The sequence below is a fragment of the Dasypus novemcinctus genome, chromosome 3 (genome assembly GCF_030445035.2).
Source record: "Dasypus novemcinctus isolate mDasNov1 chromosome 3, mDasNov1.1.hap2, whole genome shotgun sequence".
Classification (NCBI taxonomy): domain Eukaryota; kingdom Metazoa; phylum Chordata; class Mammalia; order Cingulata; family Dasypodidae; genus Dasypus; species Dasypus novemcinctus.
Genome location: NC_080675.1, coordinates 48,620,587 through 48,647,795, shown reverse-complemented (window position 1 = coordinate 48,647,795; position 27,209 = coordinate 48,620,587). Strand labels below are relative to the sequence as shown.

The 27,209-nt window shown below is 41.2% G+C and overlaps 1 protein-coding gene across 6 annotated transcripts in view; it reads left to right on the top strand.

The window, feature by feature from the left end:
- Positions 1 to 27,209, top strand: part of SYT16 (synaptotagmin 16) — a 298,663-nt gene that overhangs the window by 59,548 nt on the left and 211,906 nt on the right. The gene's annotated exons all lie outside the window — the stretch shown is intronic.

The following is a 27,209-nucleotide window of genomic DNA, read 5'->3' as shown; positions in this document are numbered from 1 at the left end:
TTCTCCTAGAAAGCCACAAGCCAAAGGCTGTTATTTCTTGGCTGTCTTTTTGCTCAGTTATGTAAATGTCAACTCTGGGGAACACCAGACTTGATCCAGAAATCTTGTTTTAGCAAATGTAGCCCTGCTACCATGTGCATGAAAGAAAATGCTGGGGACAGCATGATTTTCAAATGCAGGGATGTGACTAATGTGTGATGGGTCTGATTTTCAGGTGTACTTGGCCATGAAATCAATCTCAATGGCTACATGGTCACACTTCAAACAAATTCACATCCTCACACTGGCTTGCCAAACCCTAATGGCTTTGATTTGGGGAAGAAGAGAAAGAAGAAATTCCAATATAGAGTCACACAGAATCCTAGTAATCTGAAGTAATTTGAATTTCTAATTCTTCTCTCAGCCCAAGCCTGTCCCTTCATATCAGTGCAGAATCTGAAATGAACTTGAAGCTCTCCCTCTTCTGGCAACGTGGATTAGGAAGAGTCAAAGGGAACATAAAATTTTTGCTAACCCGTAATGGGAGGTACAGGATTGCTAAATGACAGGGGTCTGGAGTTGCAGTCTAGGAGCAGTTAGAGGGCGGTTTTATCTAGAAACTGTGTTTCTGTAGCCAGCATACTGATTTTCTTACTGTTTATTTAGGATGATGAGTGTGTTGACTCAAAACCCCAGACTAAACCTCAGTATAAAGTTACCAGAATCAGTTACATGCAGAATTATGCACCCTCTCCACCATTCCTGCTGTTAGCTTGGTTTTCTGTATCTTAGAATTCTTTGTGGGAATCCATTTCTCCCAGTAGACTCAATGTACATCTAAGGAAGAATCCAGCTATATCTCACCTCAGAGTACCACCAAAGTAGCTAGCACAATGTTTGTACATAGCAAATACTCAGGAACTTTTTTATTAATACTTTTTCTATTTAGTTCCCACAATGATTAAACACACAAAAAATGTGCCTTTTCTTGCCTCTCCTGTTTTACTTCCAAGTTAATGATATGAGCGACAGAGATACAACGACTGCCAGGAAGTAAGGATCTCTTTTCAGAAATATGCCAGGAACATTTGTCATCCTTCACCTCCTTGCTCTTGGTACATAGTAAGAGCTAAGTAAATGTTCACTCTTACTTCTTTTGGCAAGTCACTTTGCATCTCTGGACATCAGCTCTAATGTTTTATGATCTATGATGTTGTGACCTAAGCAATATTATTCCCAGATCCCAGACTCCCTTGGCTCCTCAATCTTGTGTCAACAATAAGCAGCACCACCATTTTTTTTTAAGATTTATTTTATTTATTTATTTATTTCTCCCTACCCCCTCCTTGCTTGCACTTGCTGTGTCTGCTCATCTTCCTTGTTTCTTTAGGAGGCACTGGGACCCAAACCCAGGACCTCTGATATGGGAGGTAGGTGCCTAATTGCTTGTGCCACCTCTGTTTCCTGCTTTGTTGTGTCTCTCATTGTGTTTTCCTTTTTGTGTCTCTTGTTGCATCAGCTTACCATGCCTGCCCATCATGACAGCTAGCTGTCTTGCTTGTCCTCTTAAGGAGGCACCAGGATCCTCTGCTCCCTGCTTTGTTGTGTTTCTCATTATGTTTTTCTTCCTGTTTCTCTTGTTGCATCAACTTGTTGTGCCTGCCTGTTGCACCAGCTGCTGTCTTCTTTAGGAGGCACTGGGAACTGAACCAAGGATTTGTGGTAGGTGAATGGGGGCTCAATCACTTGAACCTCATTCATTTCCCTTTGATATCTTAGTTTTGAGGAGCCTCCTCTCTGACACTTCTTCCATCCTCTCCTCCCAGCTCATGCTCTCTAGAACTATCACCCCACAATTCTTTGTCTTCGTCAAGACTCTAATCCATTAACCTACCACATCTCTATGATCTACCCCCCACCTTTCCTTTTTATCCAGTTCAGATTTCACAGTCTGTCTTTATAATCATTTAAGTAGCTAAAAGCTGCCGGAGACAATGAATAATTGTGCTCACTGATCTGCACGTAAATGATACAAATCTGAAATGGACACAACAGTGCCTGGCAATCCTACACCTCCTTAGTATATTTACTCTTCCACTCTGCAGAATAATTTCATTCCCTTCTCTTGCTCCCAGTTCCTTACCTTCCTTTCCCATTCATGCTCAGCTGGTGCCATTGCCTCAAGATTTATTGAGCAAATAAAAGTAGTAAGACAGGTTAAATACCCATTATCAAATCTAACAACCTTCTTATCTTTATCAATGCTCCCTTTCCCACCTGCATTGGTAAATTAAGTGCCTCTGCTCCTATCAAAAGCCAGCCTTCTGTTTTTACGTGGCCATGTCTGTCACAGACATACCAAGTATACATCCTCATTGCCCAGAAAATGGTTTACATTTGTTGGTTCAACATATTATGAATATATAGTTCCCCATTGAGTGCTCCAATCTGGGTAATAAATTATATGGGCACCTTGGTCATATACAAAGTTCCATACAGCACCATAATGTAAGCACAGGTGTCACCTTGTTAGAAAGCTAGTGTCTCAGACTCTGTACATCACGTTAAGTAAATATGATGTAAATAGGGTGTAAGAGTATCACTGTGGAAGGGAAAAGGTTTTGTGGTCGATGTATGGAAGTGCTGTATATTATATATATGCATTGCTGTGGTCTAGGGCTCCTGTGAAGAGAAGCTGAATAATTAGGGGGAAAAAAAAAAAAAAAGGAAAAGATAGGATGTAGAATTTTTTCCAAGTAAACACGTGTTCTTTATCTAACCTTTAAATCCATCGCTATATGCCATTCCCTAGTAAGGGACCCTGACATTATATTGGGCTTCAAATTTCGGGTAGTTCTGGATCACAGAGTGTTTCAACAATGGCAATGGAGGGATACTGGTATGGGATGCCATTGACAGGTGATATATGGCTGACAGGGAGCTGTACAGAACATATGTCCAGGGTGCATGGTAATGTTTGGATATACTCATAGTGGTAACAATTAAAAACCACAGCAGGGGGGGTACTGGGTTCCTGGCCAGTGGTGCTCTGTCGTGGTCCCTAGGGGAGCAGCGACAGTCTCCCAGGTGCAGCGGCGGGGACCGGGAGGGAGTGAGGGTTCAACAGTGAGCCCCTGATGCTAATGACTATGCTTGTGAGCTGATAAGCCTAAAATAAGAACAAGGCCTAGAGCAACATTGTGCCTGGGAATTTCCTCCTGTCAGCCTTCATGTTACTCAAATGTGGCCAGTCTCGAAGCCAAACTCAGCATGTAAATGCAATGCCTTCCCCCCAGCGTGGGACATGACACCCGGGGATGAGCCTCCCTGGCACCGAGGGACCACTATCAACTACCAACTGATGATGCAACTGGAAAATGACCTTATACGGAAGGTTCAATGCGGATCAGCAGAATATCCCTGTCTACATAAAATAACATGACTTTAAAATGCTGTTTGACCTAAAGTAAGGGGGAAATGGAATGGAGAAATGAGTTTATATGGCTACGAGTTTCTAAAAAAGAGTCTGGAGGCTGGCAGAAGGATTGCCCTTATGCACAACTGAGCAGAGTCAGAGAGACAGATAAAGCAGATATAACCCCCAGATATTGGTTCCTTTGAGGGCTAAAGAGACCCATGGGAGTTATGGTCATGGCCGATGGGGTTAACTACCAGGTCAGATGGCCCCTCTTTGGAAATGGTGTTTATGTGTGATGAATCTGGACTCAGATGGGATCTCCCTCCATAAGACTTTCATGCTAATGTGCTGGAGGTGCAGTTAATGTTGGGGTTTAAGATATATTTAGGGGATTTGAATCTCTGGACTGACAATGTGATAGCCAGGTCCTGAGCCTCAACAGACTCCAGCACCTACAATCTGTTTTATTGGACTTACCACACTCAGCTAAGATGGAGTTGAAGAAGGACAACCACCACACCATGGAGCCTAGAGTGATTACAACTGAAAGTGGGAGGATTGCATCCAGCATCCATGTGGAATCTGAGCCTCCTCTTGACATAGAGGTGCAATGGACACAACCAATCCAATGTCCACATAGAAGAGGTGGCATTGGATTGGGAAAAGTGGACATGTTGGCTGATGGGTATGGGGAAAGGCAGGAAGAGATGAGAGGTGGAGGCGTCTTTGGGACATGGAGCTGCCCTGGATGGTGCTTCAGAGGCAATCACCGGTCATTGTATATCCTCACAGGGCCCACTGGATGGAATGGGGGAGAGTATGGGCCATGATGTGGACCATTGACTATGAGGTGCAGAGGTGCCCAAAGATGTACTTACCAAATCCAATGGATGTGTCATGATGATGGGAGGGAGTGTTGCTGGGGGGGGGGGAGAAGTGGGGTGGGGGGGGTGGGGATGAATGGGACCTCACATATGTATTTTTAATGTAATATTATTACAAAGTCAATAAAAAAAAAGAACATATAAGGGAAAAAAACAACAACAACAACAAAGTTCCATACATGGGTTGGTCTGTTTCTGGGCTCACTGGTCAGTCACACTACCCCTGTGTTGCTATCACACTGTCCTAGATACTTTACAGGAGTTCCTTAGCTTTATCATAAGTCCTGATTCATGAGACAAGTACTCCCTTTTCTTCTTTTTTAGAAGTAATTGGCTCTTCTTGGCCCTTTGCTATTTTTTTCATGTGCATTTTAGAATCCATCGGTTTGCCAGCTTCCACAAAATTCTGTTGGGGTTTTGATTGCTGTTTCATTGAGTGTCTAGAGCAATTTGGGAAGATTTGACATCATTAGAAAATCAAATTTTCTTCATTAACACATATATTGCTCTATTGAGTTTTTCTTTTTTTATACTTTTAAAATTAAAGTTAATAGTTCACAAAGAACATTACATTAAAAAGCATAAAAAAACATAAGAGGTTCCCATATACCCCAGTTCCCGCCCCCCCCAACCCACATCATTTTTGTAAATTGTATTTTTTTGAAGATACACACATCACACACAAAAAGTTACATTAAAAAATATTAAGAAGTTCCCATATTTTCCCCACCCCCCCACTCCACTCCTCCCACATCAACAACCTCCTCCGTCATTGTGGCACATTCATCGAACTTGGTGAACACATTTTGGAGCACTGCTGCACCACATAGATAATAGTTTACCCTGTAGTTCACACTCTCCCCTAGTACATTCAGTGGTTAAGGTAGAATATATAAAGTCAGCATCTGATCCTGTGATATCCTTTAAGACAACTTCAAGTCCCAAAAATGCCCCACATCACATCTCTTCTTCCCTCTCTTCCTGCCCTCAGCAGCTACTGTGACCACTTTCTCCACCTCAATGCTACATTTTCTTTTATTACTAGTTACAATAGTTTTATAGTAGAATATCAGTAAGTCCACTATAATCTATATTTTATTCCTCCATTCTGTGGACTCTGAAATAGTGATGTCCACTCCACCTCTATCAAGAGGGGGCTTAGATTCCACATGGATGATGGATGCAATTCCTGTGCTTGCAGTTCTTGGCACTCTTGATTCCTTTTATATCTTTCAGGAAAATTTCACTTTTCTGCACCCAGGTCATACAAAAATTTTGTTAAAATTTTATCAGTTATTTTATAGTTTTTGTTTTTATTTTAGATGGTATATTTAAAAATGTCTTCTATGAGATGGAGAGGCGTTTTCGGGACGTGGAGTTGTCCTGGGTGGTGCTTCACGGACAATTATGGGACATTGTGGATCTCCCCAGGGCCCACTGGATGGAGCGTGGGAGAGTGTGGGCTATGATGTGGACCGTTGACTATGGGGTGCAGTGATGCTCAGAGATGTGCTTGCCAGGTACAGTGGATGTGTCGTGAAGGTGGGAGAGAGTGTTGCTGTGGGGGGAGTGGGGGGTGGGGGCGGTTGGGTTGAATGGGACCTCATGTTTTTTTAATGTAATATTTAAAAAAAAATGTCTTCTAATTATGGTGCAAGTGACTTGAATATTATTCACATATGCAGCCACTTTATGAAACTCACTTTCCTTTTATTTGTGACAGTTTATACATTTTTGGGGTTTTCTATGTAGACAATCATACCACTTGCAAAAAAATGCAAAAAGTTCCATTTCCTTCTTTCCAATCTTCTGCTTTTGTGAAAACTTGATGTATAATATGCACATAGAAAAGAGTACATAATTTACATATTGATAAATTTTCCCAAAATGAACATATTTAACTAGCACCTAGATCAGGAAACAAAACATCTGTACCTCAGTAGCCCCCTATGTGCTCCCATCCAATCACAAGTTTCTTTTTTTTTTCTTTATTCATTTTTTAAATATTACATTAAAAAAATATGAGGTCCCATATACCCCCCAACCCCCTAACCCCACTGCTCCCCCCATAGCAACATTCTCCTCCATCATCATGAGACATTCATTGGATTTGGTGAATACATCTCTGAGCATCGCTGCTCCTCATGGTCAATGGTCCACATCATAGCCCACACTTTCCCATGTTCCATCCAGTGGGCCATGGGAGGACCTACAATGTCCAGTAATTGTCCCTGCAGCACCACCCAGGACAACTCCAAGTCCCGAAAACATCTCCACATCTCATTTCTTCCTCCCATTCCCCACACCCAGCAGCCACCATGGCCACTTTCTCCACACCAATGCCACATTTTCTTCAATTACTAATCACAATAGTTCATGAAGAGAATATCAGTAAGTCCACTCTAATCCATATTCTATTCCTCCATCCTGTGGACCTTGGCTTGGTTGTGTCCACTCCACATCTATGTCAAGAGGGGGCTTAGATTCCACATGGATGCTGGATGCAATCCTCCTGCTTACAGTTGTAGGCACTCTTGGCTCCATGGTGTGGTGGTTGACCTCACAATTTTCTTAAAACAAATAGCCCTTAGTCTTTGTGACTTTAATATTTTTTTCCTGGTTGGTGTTATTGACTTGGTTCATGCAAAGTCCCTTCTCTCCAGCATCCTCCTTTTCTGTTGGAATATTCCAGTAACATACAAACATGCTGTAAAATCATTCATCTTGAATAATTCTCCCTTGACCTTATGTCCTTTTCTAGCCAATACTTCATTTTGCTCCTCCCCTTTTCAGCGAAACTTTTTGAACAAGTTTCCTGAAGTCACTGTCTTCACTTCTTCACTTCCAGGTTTACTTTCCAGCTCACTTTAATCTGGCTTCTGTCTTTGGTATTTTACTGAGACAGCTCTTGTCAAGATTATAGTGACCAAATCCAATAGGTAGCTCTGTCAATACCCTTCTCTGTGACATACTTAGCATTTGTCCATCTTGAGATGTTTCCTCTCAGGACTTTCATTTATTCACTTGTGCGATGACTTGTTTAATCCTGTTCTCTCCACCTAGACTCTAAGTCCCACAAGGGCAGGGGTGATGTCTAAAATCTTCACTGCTTTCTCCCTAGCATCTAGTCCAGTGTCTGATAGATAGTAGATAAACAAATATTTGTTGCCTGGGCCTTAAGGATGACAAAACATTAAAAAGAGAACTCCTTGGGCTTCTTACATTAATATTAAAGATTGTTAGAAGTGATCCAAAGCCAATTATTGTTTCCCCTCCTGTCTTAAACTTAGACTTTCACCTACTTAAGGAAATGTGTTCTGTGGCTACTAAAGAGCTCTGTGCTTGTGTCAGCGAAATTTAGTTGCCTTTCAATAAGAATCAAAACCTAGGTTTAAAGTGATCGTGAAATGGCTTCTCTTTTCCATCAATTGGTGCCTAAGTAGTTACTTGCAGGAGGCTCAGCCAATTGAAGGACAAAGCTATAAAGTCCTTTGTTTTTGATGAAGTGTACTGTTTTTAAATTTGAGAGCAAAAAGGTGTGACTACTTTCCTGTCTCCAGAATTAGCAGGAGTAGCAGAACAAGATTAATAGGTGAGTTCATTATGCCTAAGAAGTTGACTGGTTGTTTTTTTTTTTTTTTTCTTACAGAAAATAATTGCTTTTCTGGAGTGGAAAAAGCTTTTGCTCATGCAGTGTCAAGGTCTTTTACACTGATTGGGGGTGAAGTCACTCTTCCTACTATTTATAGGGCAGAAAGGCAATAAGCATGTTGGCAGCTCCTTGCAACACCAAAAAGTCTCCAGCAGATCCCTCTCATTTGAGACACACTTTTAAACCAGAGGACTCCAGGAAAGAAAACCAAACTGTCATAATTTGACATAGGTTCATAATCATAATAGAATGATTTCTCCCATAAAAGATTTGAGCAAAATAATCTACTGATCTCTTTGGTTGGGTCACACCAGCTTTTTTCCTTCTTAGGTGCTGATGGTTCAGAAAGTATCTGTCTAATATTGTACAACAAGATACCTTATTTTAAATTGTCAGGGAGATAGTAAACTGAAGCACTTAAGATCATGGACTCTTTTTTTTTTTTTAAAGATTTATTTATTTACCCCCCCCTTCCGTTGTCTGTTCTCTGTGTTTATTTGATGCCTCGTCTTCTTTGTCTGCTTCTGTTGTTGTCAGCAGCACGGGAATCTGTGTTTCTTTTTGTTGCATCATCTTGTTGCATTAGCTCTCCATGTGTGCAATACCATTCTTGGGCAGGCTGCACTTTCTTTCTCGCTGGGCGGCTCTCCTTATGGGGCGCACTCCTTGGCGTGGGGCTCCCCTACGTGGGGGACACCCCTGCGTGGCACGGCACTCCTTGTGTGCATCAGCACTGCACATGGGCCAGCTTCACGTGGGTCAAGGAGGCCTGGGGTTTGAACCGCAGACCTCCCCTGTGGTAGACGGATGCCCTAACCACTGGGCCAAGTCCGCTTCCCAAGATCATGAACTCTTGAACCAATGTTTGGTTTTGAATCTTGACTCAGCTACCTGCTAATTGGATAACTGGGGGTAGTAACATCCTCCCTATCTCTCAGTTTCCTTTTCTATAAAATGGGGAAAGATAACTGTAACTCCCACAGAGTATTGTTATGGGGATTAAATTTATTTATGTAAAGTCCTTGGCAGATAGTATTTGCTGTTACCAGTTATTACCAATTATTATTATTGAGGTTTAAAGGGAATTGCCAAAAGTTCTCCTTTGACCCTTCTAGAAGCACTGAAGCTAAATTCTGCCAGGTGTTAAAATCTGTGGGTGGGTGAATCCTTTCACATGGAGTCAAATTAATGTTGTTGTTGTTGTTTTTATCAATTAGGTAAACTTTTTTAAAAAAAGATATTTAGATTACATAAGTATTATATAAAACAAATTAATGTTTAGTACATTGCCATTTGGGGCTTGACAAAGCAAGCAGATATTTGGGGAACAAAAGAGTATCATGTTTCAAGGTGTTTTAATAGGAAGACAGATCTTATTTCTATTCTTTTTTCTAAAGAGGCACAATGATGAATCTAAAACTAATAGCCCTCTCGATAACATTACATCCTATAGCTCTCTCTCTCATATATGTGTGTGTGTATCTATGTTTTTTTGGCCAGCATTTGTACTAGGTATTGGGATCACATTTACTTTAGGAGGCCTGAGGGAGAGATCCTGATGTCCATTGCTAGAAAGAGGGGTTTGCAGCCACCAAGGACAAACAGCTCAGGCCCCCATGTTGGTGAATGACTAAGGCCTTTACAGTTGAAGAAAGATCAAGAAGAAGCAGGACATTGATCTACCCCAGAAAGAGGCATGGACAGCCCGTCTCACCTTCTCTCCTCCATTAGTTTTAGATGTTGCAAGACTGAGTTGGAATCTTTGGTGGAGGATTTGTGACCATGATAGTTTCAGGTTGGGGAGTTGGATGCAGGATTGCGACTGGATAAAAGGGGCCAGAGCAGTCTCCAGGGAGAGACTGAGGTGTCTCTTTGGTTTTTTTCAATGCCCATGCCATTTCACAAGTTAATAAGAGGATAAGAATTCAGGTTCAGTGGCCTGCCCGAAGTGGGGAGTTCCAAATGAAGGGAAGGGTTGAATGGTCTTAAATCTAGTCAGGAGTGATTTCTTAATGAGAAAAAATATATACAAATGTGATCTTCTACAGGAAATACAATTTTTTCTTCTTTTTAGAAAAAAGCTGAACTCTTTGTTTATAGGACCTTTTATCTGGAGCTGGGTTTTTATAGAGCCTTGAAATTCATTGATATCTTAAAAACCAAGGCTATTGTTGACAGAAATTGTATTTGCTGGTAAATTATGCATAAGAGTAGCAGAATAAAACCCAGGCCTCTGTGATTTGTATTGAACAATTTCCTAGCAGCCGTGCTGTGAGTGAATGGCAGAAGGCTGGCTTTGTACGGGTGGGGTAGGTGACTCATGAATGAGGAAAATTAGTTTGCCAGATTGATTTTTCTCTTTGAAAAAGACCTTGTGCCCCACATATATCGTTTTGCTTGAATGGATATGAAATATCCAGGGAAAATAAATATGAGTCCCTGGAGTGCAGAGGTTCCCTGTGAGTTACTCCATTTCACATCCTCTCTCTAATAGAAGAGGAGGTAATGTTTGTCCCTACTTGTGCTTTCTTAGCTTTTGGCTGAGGACTTTCTTTTGTTTGCCTTTTAAAATTCCACTGATCATTTCATTTTTCTTTTGGTTCCAGAGGAAACCAGAATGTTTTATTCTCTGATGAACAGAATTCTAGTATTTACTTACTGTCTCCTTCTCCCAGCTTGCACACATGCTCATACACATATACACACACACAGAGTCCAGTCTTGTCTGTGACTCTCTTTTATACACTTCCCTTGCTTCTGCTCTTTGTGGCAAAAACATTTTCACCTTTTTTTGCTCTTGCAAATTTAAGCATTGACTCTCATTTCAAGCCAATTGTCTTTTGCTGCTGCTGTTGAGAATGTGACATCAGAGAGATTCAGAACAATGAATTTCAGCTCACTGTTGACTCACACTGGGTGATTTGAGCGGCAGCTACTTGAGCTGGCCACCTGTGGGATCAAGTTAATGTAGCTGAGTAGCTGCATTGCGGTGCTGAGAGTGAGATGTGGGGCTGAAGGGACCGACACCAGGGACCCTTACAGAATTCTAAATGATTATGTGAAAGTCAGAAACAAGACAAGCTGCATCAGGAAGAGGCGATAAAAGCAGAATAACCTATTAGAATAGGGAACACGATGAAAGGAGAGATACAGAGAGAATCAAGCTAGAAAACATAATGGCCTATAGTCCCAGTTTGGGAATGTACTGAAGTCATTTGTGAAAGATGAAAAGGATAAGGTTGTAGAGATGCTTTGAATATTGAAAATCTTTACTCTGGTAGATGGAAGCCAATTAGTTTTTGTAGACTGTATTACATAATTATGTGCCCATGTTTGGACATTTGTGTGTTGATTTCATCTATTATTAAGGGTGTTTTGGAAAATATGAAAAATCCCTGTAGCAAGTGACAGGATCCCAATTAAAAAGGATAAATGCACAATAGGGAAATTATTGGCTCATGTAATAGAAAATCCCAGGGGTGAGGCTGACTAGGCAAGGCTGGACTCAGGGACTCAAATGAGGAGCTCACCTCCCCCCCTTCTGTTCTCCTTCCTCTTTTCCTCCCTCTTCCCTTTTCTCTTCCCCTGCCCCTCTTCTTTTTCTGCCTCTCTGCCCCTCCTCCTTAGCCTCTCCTACCCCAGTTAGTTCTCTCTTCTCTCTGCCTTTCTCTTTCTCCCTTCATCCTCTCTGTCTCTCCTTCTCTGCCTCTGACCCCTTCTGCTCCAGCTAACCTCTCTTCCAGTCCTCTCAAGGGACTTTCTCTCAATCTGCCTCTTACTCTTTCTTTCACCCTTTATCCCTCTTTCTTTTCTTCCCCTCTTGCCCCTCTCCCGATTCTACTGTCTCATATACATACTTTATTCTAAGGCAGGCTCTTGGCTTTGGTGACCTCCCTGGTCTCCAGACTCTCCAGTTTAGCATTCCTAGTGGAAAATGACCATCTTTCTTAATAGTTTTAGCAAAAATCCCAGGACTGCCTCTAATTTGACTGTCCTGGGGGCTGGAATATGCTGACAGACGTTAGAGCTGAAGGGGGAGGGTGGTATTCCTTCATGAATCATTTGGACTGAAGTTCAGGAAAATCAAGGTGCTCTCACCTGAAGAAAGGGTATTGAATGCTGGTCTGGGAAAAGTAGGCCACTATTGCTGTTCCTGTTGGCCAGTTTATTGGTTGTTAGTTGCTACATCAAAAGACCGCCAAGTCTCAGTAGAAAATAGAATAAAAGTTGTTTCTCACTTTTACCACAGTCCAATGCAGGTGGTGCCACCTTCCATAAGGCTTTAGGTAGTGACTCAGGGATTGGGCTCCCTGCTATACTGCAGCCCTTCATTTCCAGCTGCATGAATGGGAGGGGAAGAGTATAAAACCCATGGTGCTTTATGGCCACATCAAATAGTGTCCATCATTTCTGACCATGTTCCATTGGCTAGAACCCGGACCCTTGTTCCCAATCTAACTGCAAGGGGATTTTGGGAAACAGTGTTCTTATGTGCCTAGAAAGAAAACGAACATGTTTTAGGGAATGCCTAGCACCACTGGTGCCATAGTCAGGTTGTCTGGATACATGATTGGATGGCAAGTAGCCCAGGACTGAACCCATACTAAGTTTACGCTGGGTATTCATGAGACATCCTTAAATGCTTTCCTCTGAAATGCCTTCCATTCTTCCTTTGGATCCAGACTTTGTCCTGAAATTCTGCTTTCTTCATGAAGTCTTTTAATATGGCATTGCAATTAAGAGCTTGGACTTTGGAGCCAAATGGCCTGAGTTAAACCTGAGCGGCGCGCTTTCTAGGGGTCACCCTGAGCAAATTAGTGTCTTTAAGTATTTGTTTCCTCCTCTCTTATACTGGGCAAGAAAATATCATTAAAAGTAATCCAAATTTAAAATGCATTCAAATCACTTTGGTGGTTGTGTCTTTTTATTTGGTTGTGATTTTTCTTAGCAACTCAGTGGCACTCAGAATATCAGTGGTATTTCTGGGCTTGAGCTGCATTCATGGCTCCCATCATTTCTCCACTAAAATCTTACAATTTCAAGGTGAAGGGAAGTTCAGTGATCACCCATTCCAACCTCCTCATTTTATAGAAGAAGAAACTGAGAAGATACTAGATCATGGACACAGTCACACAGCTGGTTAGTGGCAGAGCTGGGGATGGATCCCATATCCTAATTCTGCATCTGCCTGCACATGGCTCTCTCATTCTCCCTTTTTCCAGTCTTGTTACTTCAACAGATCAAATCCTGGCAGCCTGAAATGATGGCTCCTCAGTTCTCTTCTGTGGTACAAAGGGAAGCCTGCTTCTTTCATTAGGTAATGGGTCCTCCCACTCAAACTTGAGTGGAAATATTTTCCTTTTTCTAGTTCAGGGGGTTCTTAACAAGGGGTTCATGAGCTTGAATTTAAATTAGAAAAAACATTGTTCTTATGGGGACGTGTTAGTGTGAGTGTGATAAATTCATTAAATAACACAGTTTAGTGTGAACTTAGTAAGGGGTCCATGGTTTTCACCTGACTGGCAAAGGTGTTTGTGGAATAAAAAAGGTTAAGAACCCCTGTTCTAGCATGGAAATTACAGAAACTGTGGTTTAAAACTTGTTGGTTTTACAGGGATGATGCTGTAGCTCAATGAGAGGCGATGAAGACATAGGTAATTGCTGTAGAATAATACTGCTGCCAACTTGATGATTGAACTCCCACACAGAAGGTGAACAGATGGCATGTTTATTGAAATTCCTAGGCTGTGAGATGGAATAATTTAGCTGATGGCTGGGTACCCTCATTGCAGATTGAGAGAGGCCGTGGAAGAACTTGTATGCCACCAGGTGGCATGATTATCCAGGGCCCGGTGTGTTTTTTTTCTTACAGAAGAGGAGATCCTGATTCTGTGAAGACTGAAGAATCACTTCGATTCACTTCCTAATTGGGCCTACAAACCTTTCCTTTGGCTGAGTAGGAGGTCACCCTTTAAAAAAATTAAAATAATTTTAATTGTAAAATAAATATATACAACTCAGGACTTTTACACAGAGAAAAAGCCATCAAATGACAGGGTAGTGGGTCTCCAAATAGATGATACCATGGCCTTGTGGGGGGTGTCTGGACCACTAGTAATTGTGGGCTCTATGGCTCTTCGCTTCACTGGCCCATCTAAGCCTCATAACATTTTTTCCCTGCTGGCTGCTTACTTGCCAGCCTTGCCTCCTATTTGCAATGTGAGTGGCAGAAAAAACACTGGTTCTACAAAACAGATTTTGGAAGTTGAGATAGCTAATAATATTATGTCACAGGAAGCATAAAGGAATCCATTATAATCTAATGGGAAGGGGTGGAAGAAATTATATGAAAAAAGGTGGATTGATAAGTTAGCTCCTGAGGGTTTCCTATCCCTCTCTCTGTGCTATTATAAATTTATTTCTTTTGGAAAAAGCTCCTTCCCTAATGTGGAACATCCCTGGTTTCCAAATCCAAAGCACCAAAAACCTTTGTCCGTGCCTTTGGGATGCTCATACCCTTCTGATTTTTTTGTGGGAACCACTTCCTGCCTAGCTTTGATTCCATAATGTGCCCACTGATCCACTAAAATATTCATTGATTCTTCCCTTGTTCTAGCTTTTAAATCTCTTTTTGTGCCTTTTTTCTCATCTGAAAAATGGGAATAAAAATTTGTCTCATAGTTATTAAAAGAGCACTGTTATAGAAGATTCTTAGAGCAGAGTCTGACAGATAGAAAGTAATCAATAAATGTTATTTACCACCGCCCCTCAACCACCACCTAATACTCTATTACTGTTGCTGTATTACTACTGCTGCTGCCACTGTATTATGATTACTACCACCACTACTACTATTGTATTATAACAACTTTTACTGTTGCTGCTGCTGCTTTTACTCCTAGTACCATGACTTAATTTGGATTTTTGAGCCACTCTTTCTCCCAATAGCAGAAAATATCTAATCTTGTTAATTTAAGGTAAATTCATTTTCTCCTGGATTTTTAAGTAAATATCAGTGAATATGGAGAACTCCCCTTTCGGTTTTCCTTCTCCTCAGAGGGTGAACTAACTTTCTGGGGGTTCACAGCTCATCCTGCAGTGGGGGCACCCTCACTGGGGCACCTTGTCTTTACTCCCTTTGTTCTTTGTCTATTGTCCTTACACATCTCTGAGTGAGGTCTTGGCTGGCCTCTGCTGAGCCATTTTACGGGTCTAGTAGAGGTAGGGAATGGGATGGGAAGGCATGAATGAAAAATTTTCAGTAGCTCTCTGGCTTCATCCTGGGTGTGGGGGCTTTGTGGGGCCAAACTCAGGCTTCTTGCTCCAGCTTATCACCTCCCCGTTGTTGTGGGAACTGAGTCTCCCTGCAAGTCGTGCAGACTCCCTTGGGTTACACGGTGGGAAGAAAAGCACAAACCCTCTTGCCCTGAGCCCCCCAAACTTAAGGGGTGGGTTTCATCATGTAATTATCTGCTTCATCTCCACTTTCATCCCACCTCCCACCAGCAGAAATAGAACACTCTCCAAATTTTATTTTATTTTTTCTTTTGCAACTTCTCAAATCAAAACTCATCTTTTATGAAGTAAATTCTGGTGTGGATCAGAGAAACATTTTTTTATTTTTAAATTTTTTTGTGGGGAGGATGTTGGGAAGAAGATGGAAGGAAGGTTCTTTAGCAGTGCCTCTGAAATCATAGCTCAGTGGTGACCAGTGAGGGCTCAAGTATATTGTCAGTCATGAAAACCATCAAGTAAGTTGTGCCTTAATGTTTCTGGAACAAAATCCCTGGGTAGGGTCAACTTACCAATTCAGACTGAAAATGAGTGGTCACTGTAAGGTGTGATTGAATAAATGAACATTCTGTATGGTAGACTTTGTAGAAAGAAATACGATCTCCTTGACTGCACAGGTCCACTCAACATAGGCCAATAAAAACTGACCGACAGAGATCTTGTCACACTTCTTTTAATGAACAAATACGAATCAGTTTCCACTTATATATTTGGTGCTTGAAAATAGCTTTGTAAACACTCATAATTTTACATTATTTAAAAAGAAACATGTAAATGCTAGCTTCCTCCTTCCATAGGACAGATTCAAAAAGAATGGATTAATACAGTTTCCCTTCATGTATTACTTGGTACCGGCATTACTATGTTAGAATTTATATTTTTACTATTAGATTTTGATGATCTAAGACAGAGGTCAGCAAACAGCAGCCTATAGGTTAAATCTGGCCTGCTACCTTCTTTGTATGGCCTGCAAGTTAAGAATATTTAATAAATTTTTGAGTTTTAAATGGGTGAAAAATATTAAAAGAATAATATTTCATGACATGCTAAAATATGAAATTTAAAATCTCAGTGTCTATTGATAAAGTTTTGTTGAAACACAATCACACTCATTTGTTTACATATTGTCCATGGCTGCTTTCCTGCTACAGTGGCAGTGTCAGGTTGCTGCAACAGAGGCCATATGACCAGCAAAACTGCAAGTATTTAGTATCTGACTTTTTATGGGGGAAGTTTGCTGGCTCCTGGTCTAGAATGGGACGGTATTATGAACAGGGGTTTAAGGAGAATATTCTGTTTAGAATGGTCTTTCCACTAGATAGGTAAGAGCAAAATAGCCTCACTGCGTAGGTGTTGATCTTAAGGAAAGTAGGTGGGAGAAGTGGTGCTTCCATCACCTAGTGCATGGTGTTTGTGCCAGTTCTACCCTTGTTCATAGTTCTTAAAGCCTGCTGTTATTTTATGCCACCTGCATAACCTAATTTGCATCTTAAATGAATATCCAGTTACCACTTGGACTTTTTTCATAATAAGAAAAATGGCTTTTATGAAGCCATCTGTAGATGAAAAATAAATAGCAGCTAACAGGCCTGGAGCATGTGATTAAAGGAGCTAGTGCACAGCAAAAAAGCCAAACTGCTGATTAGCTCCCCAAGTTAAGGAGCTACTAAAGAGAGTTCAGTACTTACAAGATAAGGAAGGCAGGTGGAAGCCATCTAGGAGGTAAAAGGAAAATAAAAAAACATTTGAAATCCATAGGAAGGTGTTCCAGTGGTGCAATAGGTTAGCACTCCATACTTCTGAGCAATGCATTGGCACACTTGGATCACGGATGTGGCCAGAGCTCATCTTGTCCTCTCATCCTGAATCCCTGCTTTCTGGAGTTGCCCTGATCTCTCTTTCCACGATCTGGCAGGCTTTGCTTTAAAGTCATGTAATGCCACCTCTCTGGGCTGGTACTTGCTGCAGGGGTGACTTTTTCTGTAGACGCTTAAACAAAGAGGTTTTCAACATTTGAACTGTGCTTCTGCCTTACTAATGGCAGAGGTTAAGGATTGAACCACCTGCTTGTTCTTTTCTTTTCCTCTCTATCCTTCCCTAGCTGCCATTTACACTCTTCCACCACTGCCACATGGAAGTTGTCAGAAGCATATTGCTGAAAATGGGGGCAATTCTTATTTTCTAAATGCAAAACAGAAAGACTGAGGAAGTAAATGTGATGCGTCTCCAAACAATTCTCTATAGCACTGAACTCTTCCCAGCCAGCCTCCCTCTCCAGTCTCTGCCAAAGGTGTGTGCTAACTTCACAGTGGATTACCAGCTCCAAGGAATCATTTGAGAAAGTACCTACCATTGCCTGTGGCCAAAGACTGGCTGAGATGAGTTCCATCCTGAGAAGGAGGCCAGCACAGAGCTGTGATAGAGGCCATGGACACCTCATTCCCATCATCATTTAGGTGGCCTTTTGTGTAAGCCTTTCTGGAACTTAGGGACAACTCCAGAGAGGAGAGGTACAAAGGGGATTTTTTTTTCTATTTAACAGAGTTTTATATTTCATATCTGGCAGGATAGGGGCTCAAACTCATAAATTAGTTCTAGGAAATAAAGTTATATTTCTTACACACCAAAATTTGTGATGATAAGTTGAACCAGATACAGTCACATTTATTAAGTACTATGTGCCAGGTATTGTACTAAATTATTTTCATACATTTCCTCATTTAATTATTTTAATAAATGTGTGAAGCAGGAAACTACAGAGAAAACTGAGGCTTAGAATGGTGCATTAATTAGCCTAAATCAGATAGAAGAGGTGGAGCTTGCGTTTGGACCTAGGCTCTCTGACTCGAGTCCTACCTGCTCCACATGCCTTAATCCGTGATGGTCAGACCTGGTTAGGAGAGGCCGTTGACATTTATTTTGTCTATGCCTGTTAGTGAAACAAACTTTCCTTCTGCAATTGAACTTTTCTGGGTCCCTTTTCATGTGCCAGGTGCTTTGCTAGGTATGGGATACAAAGATGAATAATATTCGCTTTCCTCCAGGGATGTAACAATCTGCCTACATTTGTTCATAACACATGGAAGGTATTCAGTATGGGCTGGTAAGTGAATATTTGAAAGGTACAAAGATGTCTTTGTCTAATTTCAGGTGAAGTATTAAGAATATTGCAACAGAGCTCATGGAAAGAGAATTTGAAAGAACCAAAAAACTTCTGGTGGAAACAGAGATTTGAGTTCAGAATGGTCTTTGCCTTAGGTAGTGCTGGAAGGCCTGTTGGTTGGAAACTAATCCTAGTTGAACAAAGCCTAGGGAGCAATTGGGCTCCGAGCAGAGAGTTGGATGGGCTGGTATGATCTGAGAATGTTTCTTTATTCTTTACATCAATAGTGAGGTACTGATGGGGGAACTCAGATTCACGAATCTCACGGGATGGATCTGTGTTCAGAAGGGAGAGCTCATTTCCAGATATGGTGCCCCTTTCTTGGCATTCATAAAACTAATAAAACTTAATAAAACTTAATAAAATAATTGATGTAGGATAAAAAAAGAAAGAAATGATTGATATAGGGAGGAAATCTAGGTCATATTACATCTTCTGTTATCATATATCACACATTGTTGAGTACAGGATATGCAAGTATGCTTCAGGTTTTTGGAAGAAAAAGAAGAAAGAGCTGGTTCCAACATTATACCTTTGGCAGGTCACAGGTAGAAATTTAGTTGCTAGTCATGGAGTGTCATTTTCCAACTTTCTAATGTAATCTTTGTTTTTTTCAAATTTATTTTTATTTATTTTTTGTCTTTTTTTTTTAATGTTACATTAAAAAAATATGAGGTCCCCATATACCCCACACCCCCATCACTCCACTCCTCCCCCCATAACAACAATCTCCTCCGTCATCATGAGACTCTAATGTAATCTTGTTGATTCCTCTATTCTGAAAGTAAATGGTTAGGAAGATTCATTTGTTGGATTTGTATTAGGATGCATCTGTTAGAGATCTTTGGTAGTTAACAACTGAAATGGGCTCTGGTTGAGAGAAGAAGAGATGTGATGTGGGGGCATTTTCTGGACTTGGAGTTGTCCTAAATGATATTGCAGAGACAGATGCTGGACATTATATATCCTGCCATAACCCACTGAATGGACTAGAGAAGAGTGTAAACTACAGTTCCATGTGGTGCAGCAGTGCTCCAAAATGTATTCACCAAATGCAGTGAATGTGCCACAATGATGAAAAAGAGATTGTTGATGTGGGAGGCGTGGGGATGGGGTGGGGTGTGGGGTATATGGGAACCTCTTATATTTTTTAATGTAACATATTTTGTGGTCTATGTATCTTTAAAAAAAAGACAAAAATAAATTGAAAAAAAAAGTCTTTCTACCCCATATTCCATTTCAGCTACTGTTCCAGGTCTCTGTTCCCCTTTATAGCAATACTCCTCAAGAGTTGTCCATTTTGTGAAATGTAAAATATGCCCTCATAAAATTGTTTTTTTAAAAAAAGGGAGTAAGGTTTATTGGAACAAGACAGGAAAACCCAAAAGAGGGAAGAAAAAGTCTCAGAAAGGCCAGGAATTAGGTAACACTCATCTTGAGGCAGGAATTGGTTAATAGTCTGCTCTGGGCACTGCTGCTAGAGGCAGTTAGTGCCAGCCTCATTCAGTCTTTTCATCACTCTCCTCGGGATTCCATTCCAGGGAGGGGTGTCTGTTTGACCTGGTTTCGGCCATGTGCCCACCCCTTTGTCAGGGGAGACCAAAGATTTAGACTGATGTAATGGAGAAGTCATTCCTCAAAAGGAAATAGGTGGGGGGCTACCAAAAGAAAGTGGAGTGGATGCCCGGTAGCCACATAAAGTACCTGGTTGGAAGGCTCAGCTTCCCTCAGCTCTGTGAACTGTGGCACAGGCTCCTTGACACTGCATTGAAAGGCTTTTGTGATCTTGCTCCACCATCTTTCTCTGGGGTTGCTTGTGAAAGTGCCTCATGATCCTGCTATCTTCATTCACCTTTGCTTTAAACTGACCTCGCTTGTCCTTTCTGACTTGCACATCTTTGCTATCTTCTCTAATATTTATTCTTTGAAATGGTTAATCCGCTAACCCTTCCTTAGGGAAGGGTTTTTCTGGTTCTCTTCAGGAGGAACTAATTTCTTCCTCTTGTGTGTGCTCATGAAACTTTTTGTTTTTTGAAATGTTCTTACAACCCTCAGTTGCTTGGCCCAAGAATTCCCTGTAGTATGGACACTGCTGCTATAGCAAATATGGGCAAAACCACTTTAATATGTGCCAGGCCCTTTCTTGAGCACTTTCTATATATTAACTCATTTAATCTTCCCAACTGGCATCTGCTGTATTATCTCCATTTTACAGGTGAGGAAATTGGCAAGGGAAGTTAAGTAACTTGAACAAGCTCAAACACTTGGTAAATGGCTGAGATGGAATTTGAACTCAGAATTCTGGCTGTAGGGTCTGTGGTCTTAACCAGACTTGCCTCTTTCATGTCTCCTACACCCTCCACACCCACCAGCCATCTGTCCTATGTCTTAATGTTGAATAATGCTGTTTCTTCTCTTCTTTTCCCATGCCCATGCTTTATTCAAGTCCTTCAGGAACTGTCTGAGTAGTAAAGCATGGGCATGGGGATAGAAGACCTAACCTTATTTTCCAGCTGCATGGTCCACCGCTTCCACTTTTCCACTTACCACCTCCCCCTCCTCGTATCCTCTGTGCATCACTTACAGGAGTGCCCAGGACATACTAAGCACCTTAAATTTAGCAGCTCCACCAGATTACTTGCCATTCTCTCAACAGGCCATATCTTTTCATCATTGGCACAGCCTAAGTTGACTTTCATGTCTGATTTGTCCCATGTGCTTGGGAAAAGCCCTGTTTTCATTGCAAGGGCCCATGAAAATAGGATCTCCTGTGGGAAGCCTCCCCCACCCCTCACAGGTGGAGTTAAGTCATTTCCTCCTCTGTGCTTTCCTCATAGTCTGTTCTTTGTTATGATACAACGTGTACCTATATTATACCTTTTGTAAATCACAGTCTCCCCCAATAGACTGTGGATCAGACCTTATCCACCCTTGTGCATTTGCTTTATGCCATGGGGGGGTCCTCATTAAACGTACTGTAAGTGCTTATATCCACCCATGAGATGGTATAGTGTATGAGGAAAGAACAGGGCTTGTGTTTTCTTCATTAGGTTATGAGGGAGGCAAAAGGTAGGTTAAGATTTCTCACTGTCACATAAGTTCCATGACGGCAGTGACTCTGCCTGTTTGGTGAACTAACTTATTGTTAGTGTGTAGAACCCTGTGCCTGGCACAGGGTAGGTGGTTAATAAATATTTATTAAATATTTATTTTTGAGTTAGATGGAAGCTGTTGTATGAGCAGATGAAGATTATAGAGTAAAGTATAGATAATTTTAGAAACAGACTATATGGGGTAAATTATAACTAACGTAGAAACACTTCATGGTTCTTTGCCCTGGCTATGCCTTCAATGTATTTGTTTAGATGAATATACCAGTTTTTTAAAAAAAATTTAGATGTTTTCTTAAGTACCAGGGGCTGGGGATTGGGGTTGAATTCAGGACTTCGTATGTGGGGAGCTGGTGCTCAACCATTGAGCCACATCAGCTTCTCCGAGTTGGTCTTTTCATTTGTTTTGCTTGTTGTTTGTTTTTGTTTTTTTCGAGAGGCACTGGGAACTGAACCCGGGACCTCCCATGTAGGAGGTGGAAGCTCAACCACCTGAGCCACATCTGTTCCCTGAATCCACAAGTTGTAACAAGTAATGCTGACTCTTGCTAGAGGGTAAGGACCTGGTAAATCATGTAACTACTGCTGGGCAGATGAAGGCATTGCAATTGTTTTTTTGCCTATATTGGAGAGCAGATGAGTTTGCCTACAGATCAGCATCTCCTGTAAACTTTATGAGCTTCCTTAGGTCCTTCAAGGGTGTCAACAATGAGAGAAGTTTTGCCAATGATTTCCGAGAGAAGTTGACCCGCTTTTCACTCTGTTCCTGAAAACTTCCAATCACAGGAGACTGAAACTTGACTTTGCTCCTACATACTCCCCAACAGGACCTGGCATTAAACAATAAATGCCTGCTATCAGGCATTCCTGTTCCTGACTTTTCTTTGAGTTTCCCACTTCCATGGAGCTTGTACTTTGGATGCTCTCAGTTATGCCACGTTTTGGACTTGATATAGGGCTATCATCTCTGAGTTTTGTTTTCTTCATATTGCTTCCTTCTCCCTGGGCCCCCTTTACTTAGGTGTGTGGTCTACTTCTCTGCATCCCAGACACCAGAGGGCAGAGACGCTTCCTTCCAGGGCTTCCTGTGAGCAGTTTCCCTATACTTTGCAGGCAATGTAGAGTCAGTTTAGAATTTCCAGAACTTTATGGAGTTTATTAATAATCACTTCATTTTTAGATCAAACTTTTATGGAGAGGCTTAAGTATTGTCTTCCCTAGTTGGAGTCTCTACTTCTAGAAATGGAGTGTGTAGAGCTAATTTTTATTTCTGGATTAGAATGTAAGTGGCCACCTTGTCTCCTTTCAGAGGGGATGCAACACAGCAGATGGTAGACTGTTGGAGCAGGTCTCTCTGTAATCAGCTCTTTCCTATTTATCCTGTGGTCAGTAGAGTGACTAGACACCATGAGTTCATAGCTGTAATGATTTCAGGCAAGAGCAGCTACCAAAAAAGAGAAAAATCTGTGTTCACTTTTGGTGCCAACTTTCTGCCCACTGATGTGCTGGTGCATAAATAGGTAGAACACGTCAAAGCTTTGGGAATTCTCTTGGAGTTACTGCAGTCTCTTACTAGGCCTCTAAAGGCAGATTGACGGAAGCTTTGGCCCACTTTTGTCACATGTATTATACATATGAATTTTCCGTATGTCTTTTTCTTCCCTGTATCTCATTACTATAATTACTATAATTAGGAAATAATAATTCAATTGGACCTGTAGGACCACTGGGAGGTTAGAATCATAGCAATTATTAAAAGGAGATCATTAAAATTCACTCAGAGGAGGTGAAAGAATAATCATGAACACATTTTCTTAGATAGCTCCAAACTTGTGAAACCAGCTGATAGCTTCTACTACATTGGGGTCAAGGTAGAATACCCTATACTTGATTGTCACCCACTTTGAAACCTTCTTTCTTATATTTTTTCTTTGCTCCTTTAGCAGCCTAATACAGAGGACCTACCAGCACTGATTTAGGCTCTGGGGCCATCAAGATGAGTGAAATGTAATATTATTCTTAGGCACCTGAAATTCCATCCAAATCATTTCTTTAGCTTAAAGTTTTGAGAGTCACACTCTCTTCATAATGTAGAGTTGTTGCCTAAACAGCAAGTGGCTTTTTTTGCCTTGGCCATGGGATTGATTTCTGGCCAGCAGAATGTGAGTGTAAGTGATATACATGGCCTTCAGGCCAGGTCTTGTTCAATCTTCTGTGTAATTATCTTATTGCCCTCTTCTTTGATCTGCTTGCTGATTTTATACAACCAGGGTCTCTTTTGAGGTTGAAAGTGGAAGATAACAGTCTGGGCCCCTGAATAAATTTGTGGAGCAGAACCCCCCTGCCCCCAACCCATGCCTGCAATTGGATTTTTTGTGAGCAGAAAATTAATTTCTATTGTGTTAAGCCACTGAGGTATATAGAGTTTATTACCACGGATAGTGCTATACTAACTTATAAAGTGATAATATATTTTAAAAAAATATATTTGGTAGAGAATTTGAGATAGCTGGAGGGAGCTGTATTTAGGAGTGAAGGCAAGCGGTGGGCCACAAAAAACGTTTCCTTAATTATTCTTGTTAGGGCTGTGTACTAATTGTAGAATATTGATTAAAAGGGATTTCTCACTGAATTAACTTTTAAGATTCCACGCTCACTGTTCAGCTTTCTTAGCATAAAGTTTTCTTTCTCTTGGTTTCATGGTCCAGAGCAAATATTTGTAAATCACCTTGTGTGTGTACAGCACTGTCCTCAACACTAGAGAACAAATGTTTTCATTTCTTCCCACTGCTAGAACCCATGTTAAAATTTATATCAATAAGCAGTTGCTTCAGATGTTCATGGGGCATTGTTACAGTGGGTGGAGATTCACACAATAACTGGAAGAATATTGAATTCCCATCCTGGGGAGCTCTGCCACATTCCCTAATGGAACAACAGTAATCCTCCAAGTGCAGGGTAATGACTAGTGAAGAAGGATAGTCCACTGATGGGTCCTTGAGATTGATGATTATGCTAATGAGCCTTTGCTCTTGAAATTGCAACTTAGCCTAGTGCTGTAGGGCACCAAAGTGTTATCTCTTGAGAGCTTCCATGTTGCTCAAATGTGACCTCTCTCTAAGCCAAACTCAGCATTTACATGCATTACCTTCTCCCTAGCATGGGACATGACTCCCAGGGATGAGCCTCCCTGGCACCAAGTGATTACTACCAAGCACCAACCAGCAACGCAACTAGAAAAAGACCTTGAATAAAAGGGGGAAAAGGTAAGGACAAATGAGTTCAAAGTGAGTTGGGAGGTCATCCCAGAGGTGGCGCTTATGCACATCCCAGCAGGATCTCATAGAATGCCAAAGTAGATTTTACCCCAAATAGTGGGGCTCCTGAGAGCTCTGGAGACACCCTGGTCCTACGATCACAGCAGATAGCTTTGGTGTTTGGTACCTTGTCAGTGGACCCCCTACTTTGGAGTTTGTGCTCCTGAGTATGACAGAGTTGGACTCAGATGTGACTTTTCTACACATGCCTCTTCTTTCCCTTCTATTTGAATTTATAGTTGGTGCTGGATTTGGTAAGTATATGTCCAAGTGACTTGAATCTTTGGGCTGTCCATGTGCCAGCTGGCCTTCAGCCTTAGTGGAGTTGCAACACCTACTCTCCAGTTCATTGGACTCACCCAGGACAACTAACAAGGAAGTGAGGATGGACAAACACCAATCCAAGGAACTGACTGAGAGAGTCTACAACTGCAAGCAACAGAGTCCCATCCATCAGCCATGAGATCTAGGCCCATCTCAACTAGAGGCTGAGTGGGCCTCACCATCCCAGAATCCTCAGGATTGGAGAATAAAATATGGACTAGAGCAGACTTACTGATATTCTACTATAGACTTATTGTGATTCTAGCAATGGAAGAAATTATATCAATGATGTGGAGACAGGGACCACTGGAGATGCTGAAGGCAGGGAGAGGGAAAAAGAGATGTAACATGGTGGCATTTTTCAGGACTTGGAATTGTCCTGAATGACATTGTAATGATAGATACAGGCCATTGTATATCCTGCCATAACCTAAGAATTGAGTGGTAGAGAGTTTAAACTACAATGTTAACTATAGTCCATGCTTAGTGGCAATGCTCCAAATGTGTTCATCAATTGCAATGAATGTACTACACTAATGAAAGAAGTTGTTAATGTGGGAAAGGGTGGGAGGTATGGGGAGGGAGGCATGTGGGAATACCTTATATTTTTTAGTGTAAAATTTTGTGTAATCTAAGTATTTTTTAAAAATATAAAAAATATGTTTTTTTAAAAAAAAGCAGTTGCACTTACATAACTCAGATTGTAACTTTCATTCATTCATTCACTCATTCATTACTTGTATTTACCACATGTTTTAGTACCCTGGATGCTAACACAAATACTGTGCATTGGGTTGGCTTAAACAATGGGAATTATTGGTTCATGGTTTTGAAGCTAGGAAAAGTCCAAAATCAAGGTGGTGCTTTCTTCCAGAAAATGGTGGCATTCTCAGGCTGACTGCCAGCAATCCTTGGTTCTTCTGCTACATGGCAACACACATTGTTGCCTCTCATGGCTTCTCTGGGTTCCATCGACTTCTGGCCACTTTCTGTGACTTTCTCTCCTGTACCTGATTTTCATTCTGCTTATAAAGTCCTTCAGTAAGAGGATTAAGACCCATCCTGATTTGGTTGGGACACACTTTAACTGATGTATCCTCATCAAAAAGTCCTATTTATAATGGCTTCACACCCATAGGAATGGATTAAGATGAAGAACATGATTTTCTGGGATAGCTCCAAGCCAGCACACCTCCAGTTAGGTGCTAGGTACCTCACTAGGCCCTGAAAACAGTGATAAATTAGATACAGAGCATCTCTGTTCTCAGGCTCACATTCTAAAGTTAGAAATAATTTTTTGAAGTGAGTTAGTATTTAAAAATGTTTGTACTTGCAGTGGATATCAAAGTATAAAGAATTTCTACTCTAAAAGCCTGGTTGAGGCAAGGGCAAGCCTGATAATGTATTTGTCCAGCAGTTCAATAAAAAAATTGCACTAAAGGCAAGGTGAAATGAACAGAGTGACTCAATGCCCTCTAGAGGCCTCTTGCTTCCTGGAAACCTGAATCCAAGTGCATGTTACCAATGGTTTTTAAATATCTGATCATTTTATTCTTGGTTATAGTGGCTTTGAATATTTTCTATAAAACACCTGCTTATGTTTCCTACGTAAGAACTTTCTACTAACTAGAGATGAAGTTCTTACACATGATTATTATCACTGAAAATCTACTTCATTTGCAAATGAAGTCTACGTTAGTTAACTTTTGCCATGTAACAAGTTATCCCACAAGTTAGCAGCTTAAAACAACACACATTCATTATCTCTCAGTTTCTGATATCAGGAATCTAGGAGGACTTAGCCGAGAGGCTCAGGGTGTCTTACGAAGTTGCAGTTAGAATGTCAGCTGGGGTTGTCATTTGAAGGCTTGATTGAGACTTGTCAAATGACGGTTGGCTGGAGGCCATATGGGCCTCGTCATGGCATGGCTGCTACCTTCCCTTAGAGTGTGCAATCCAAAAGAGGGAGCAAGATAGAAGCCACAATATCCTTTATGCCTTGGCCTCATGGCCTTTAAGGGCTGTCCTTGCCTGCCTTTGCTTTTTAACCAGTTTCCTCCCAATTTCCC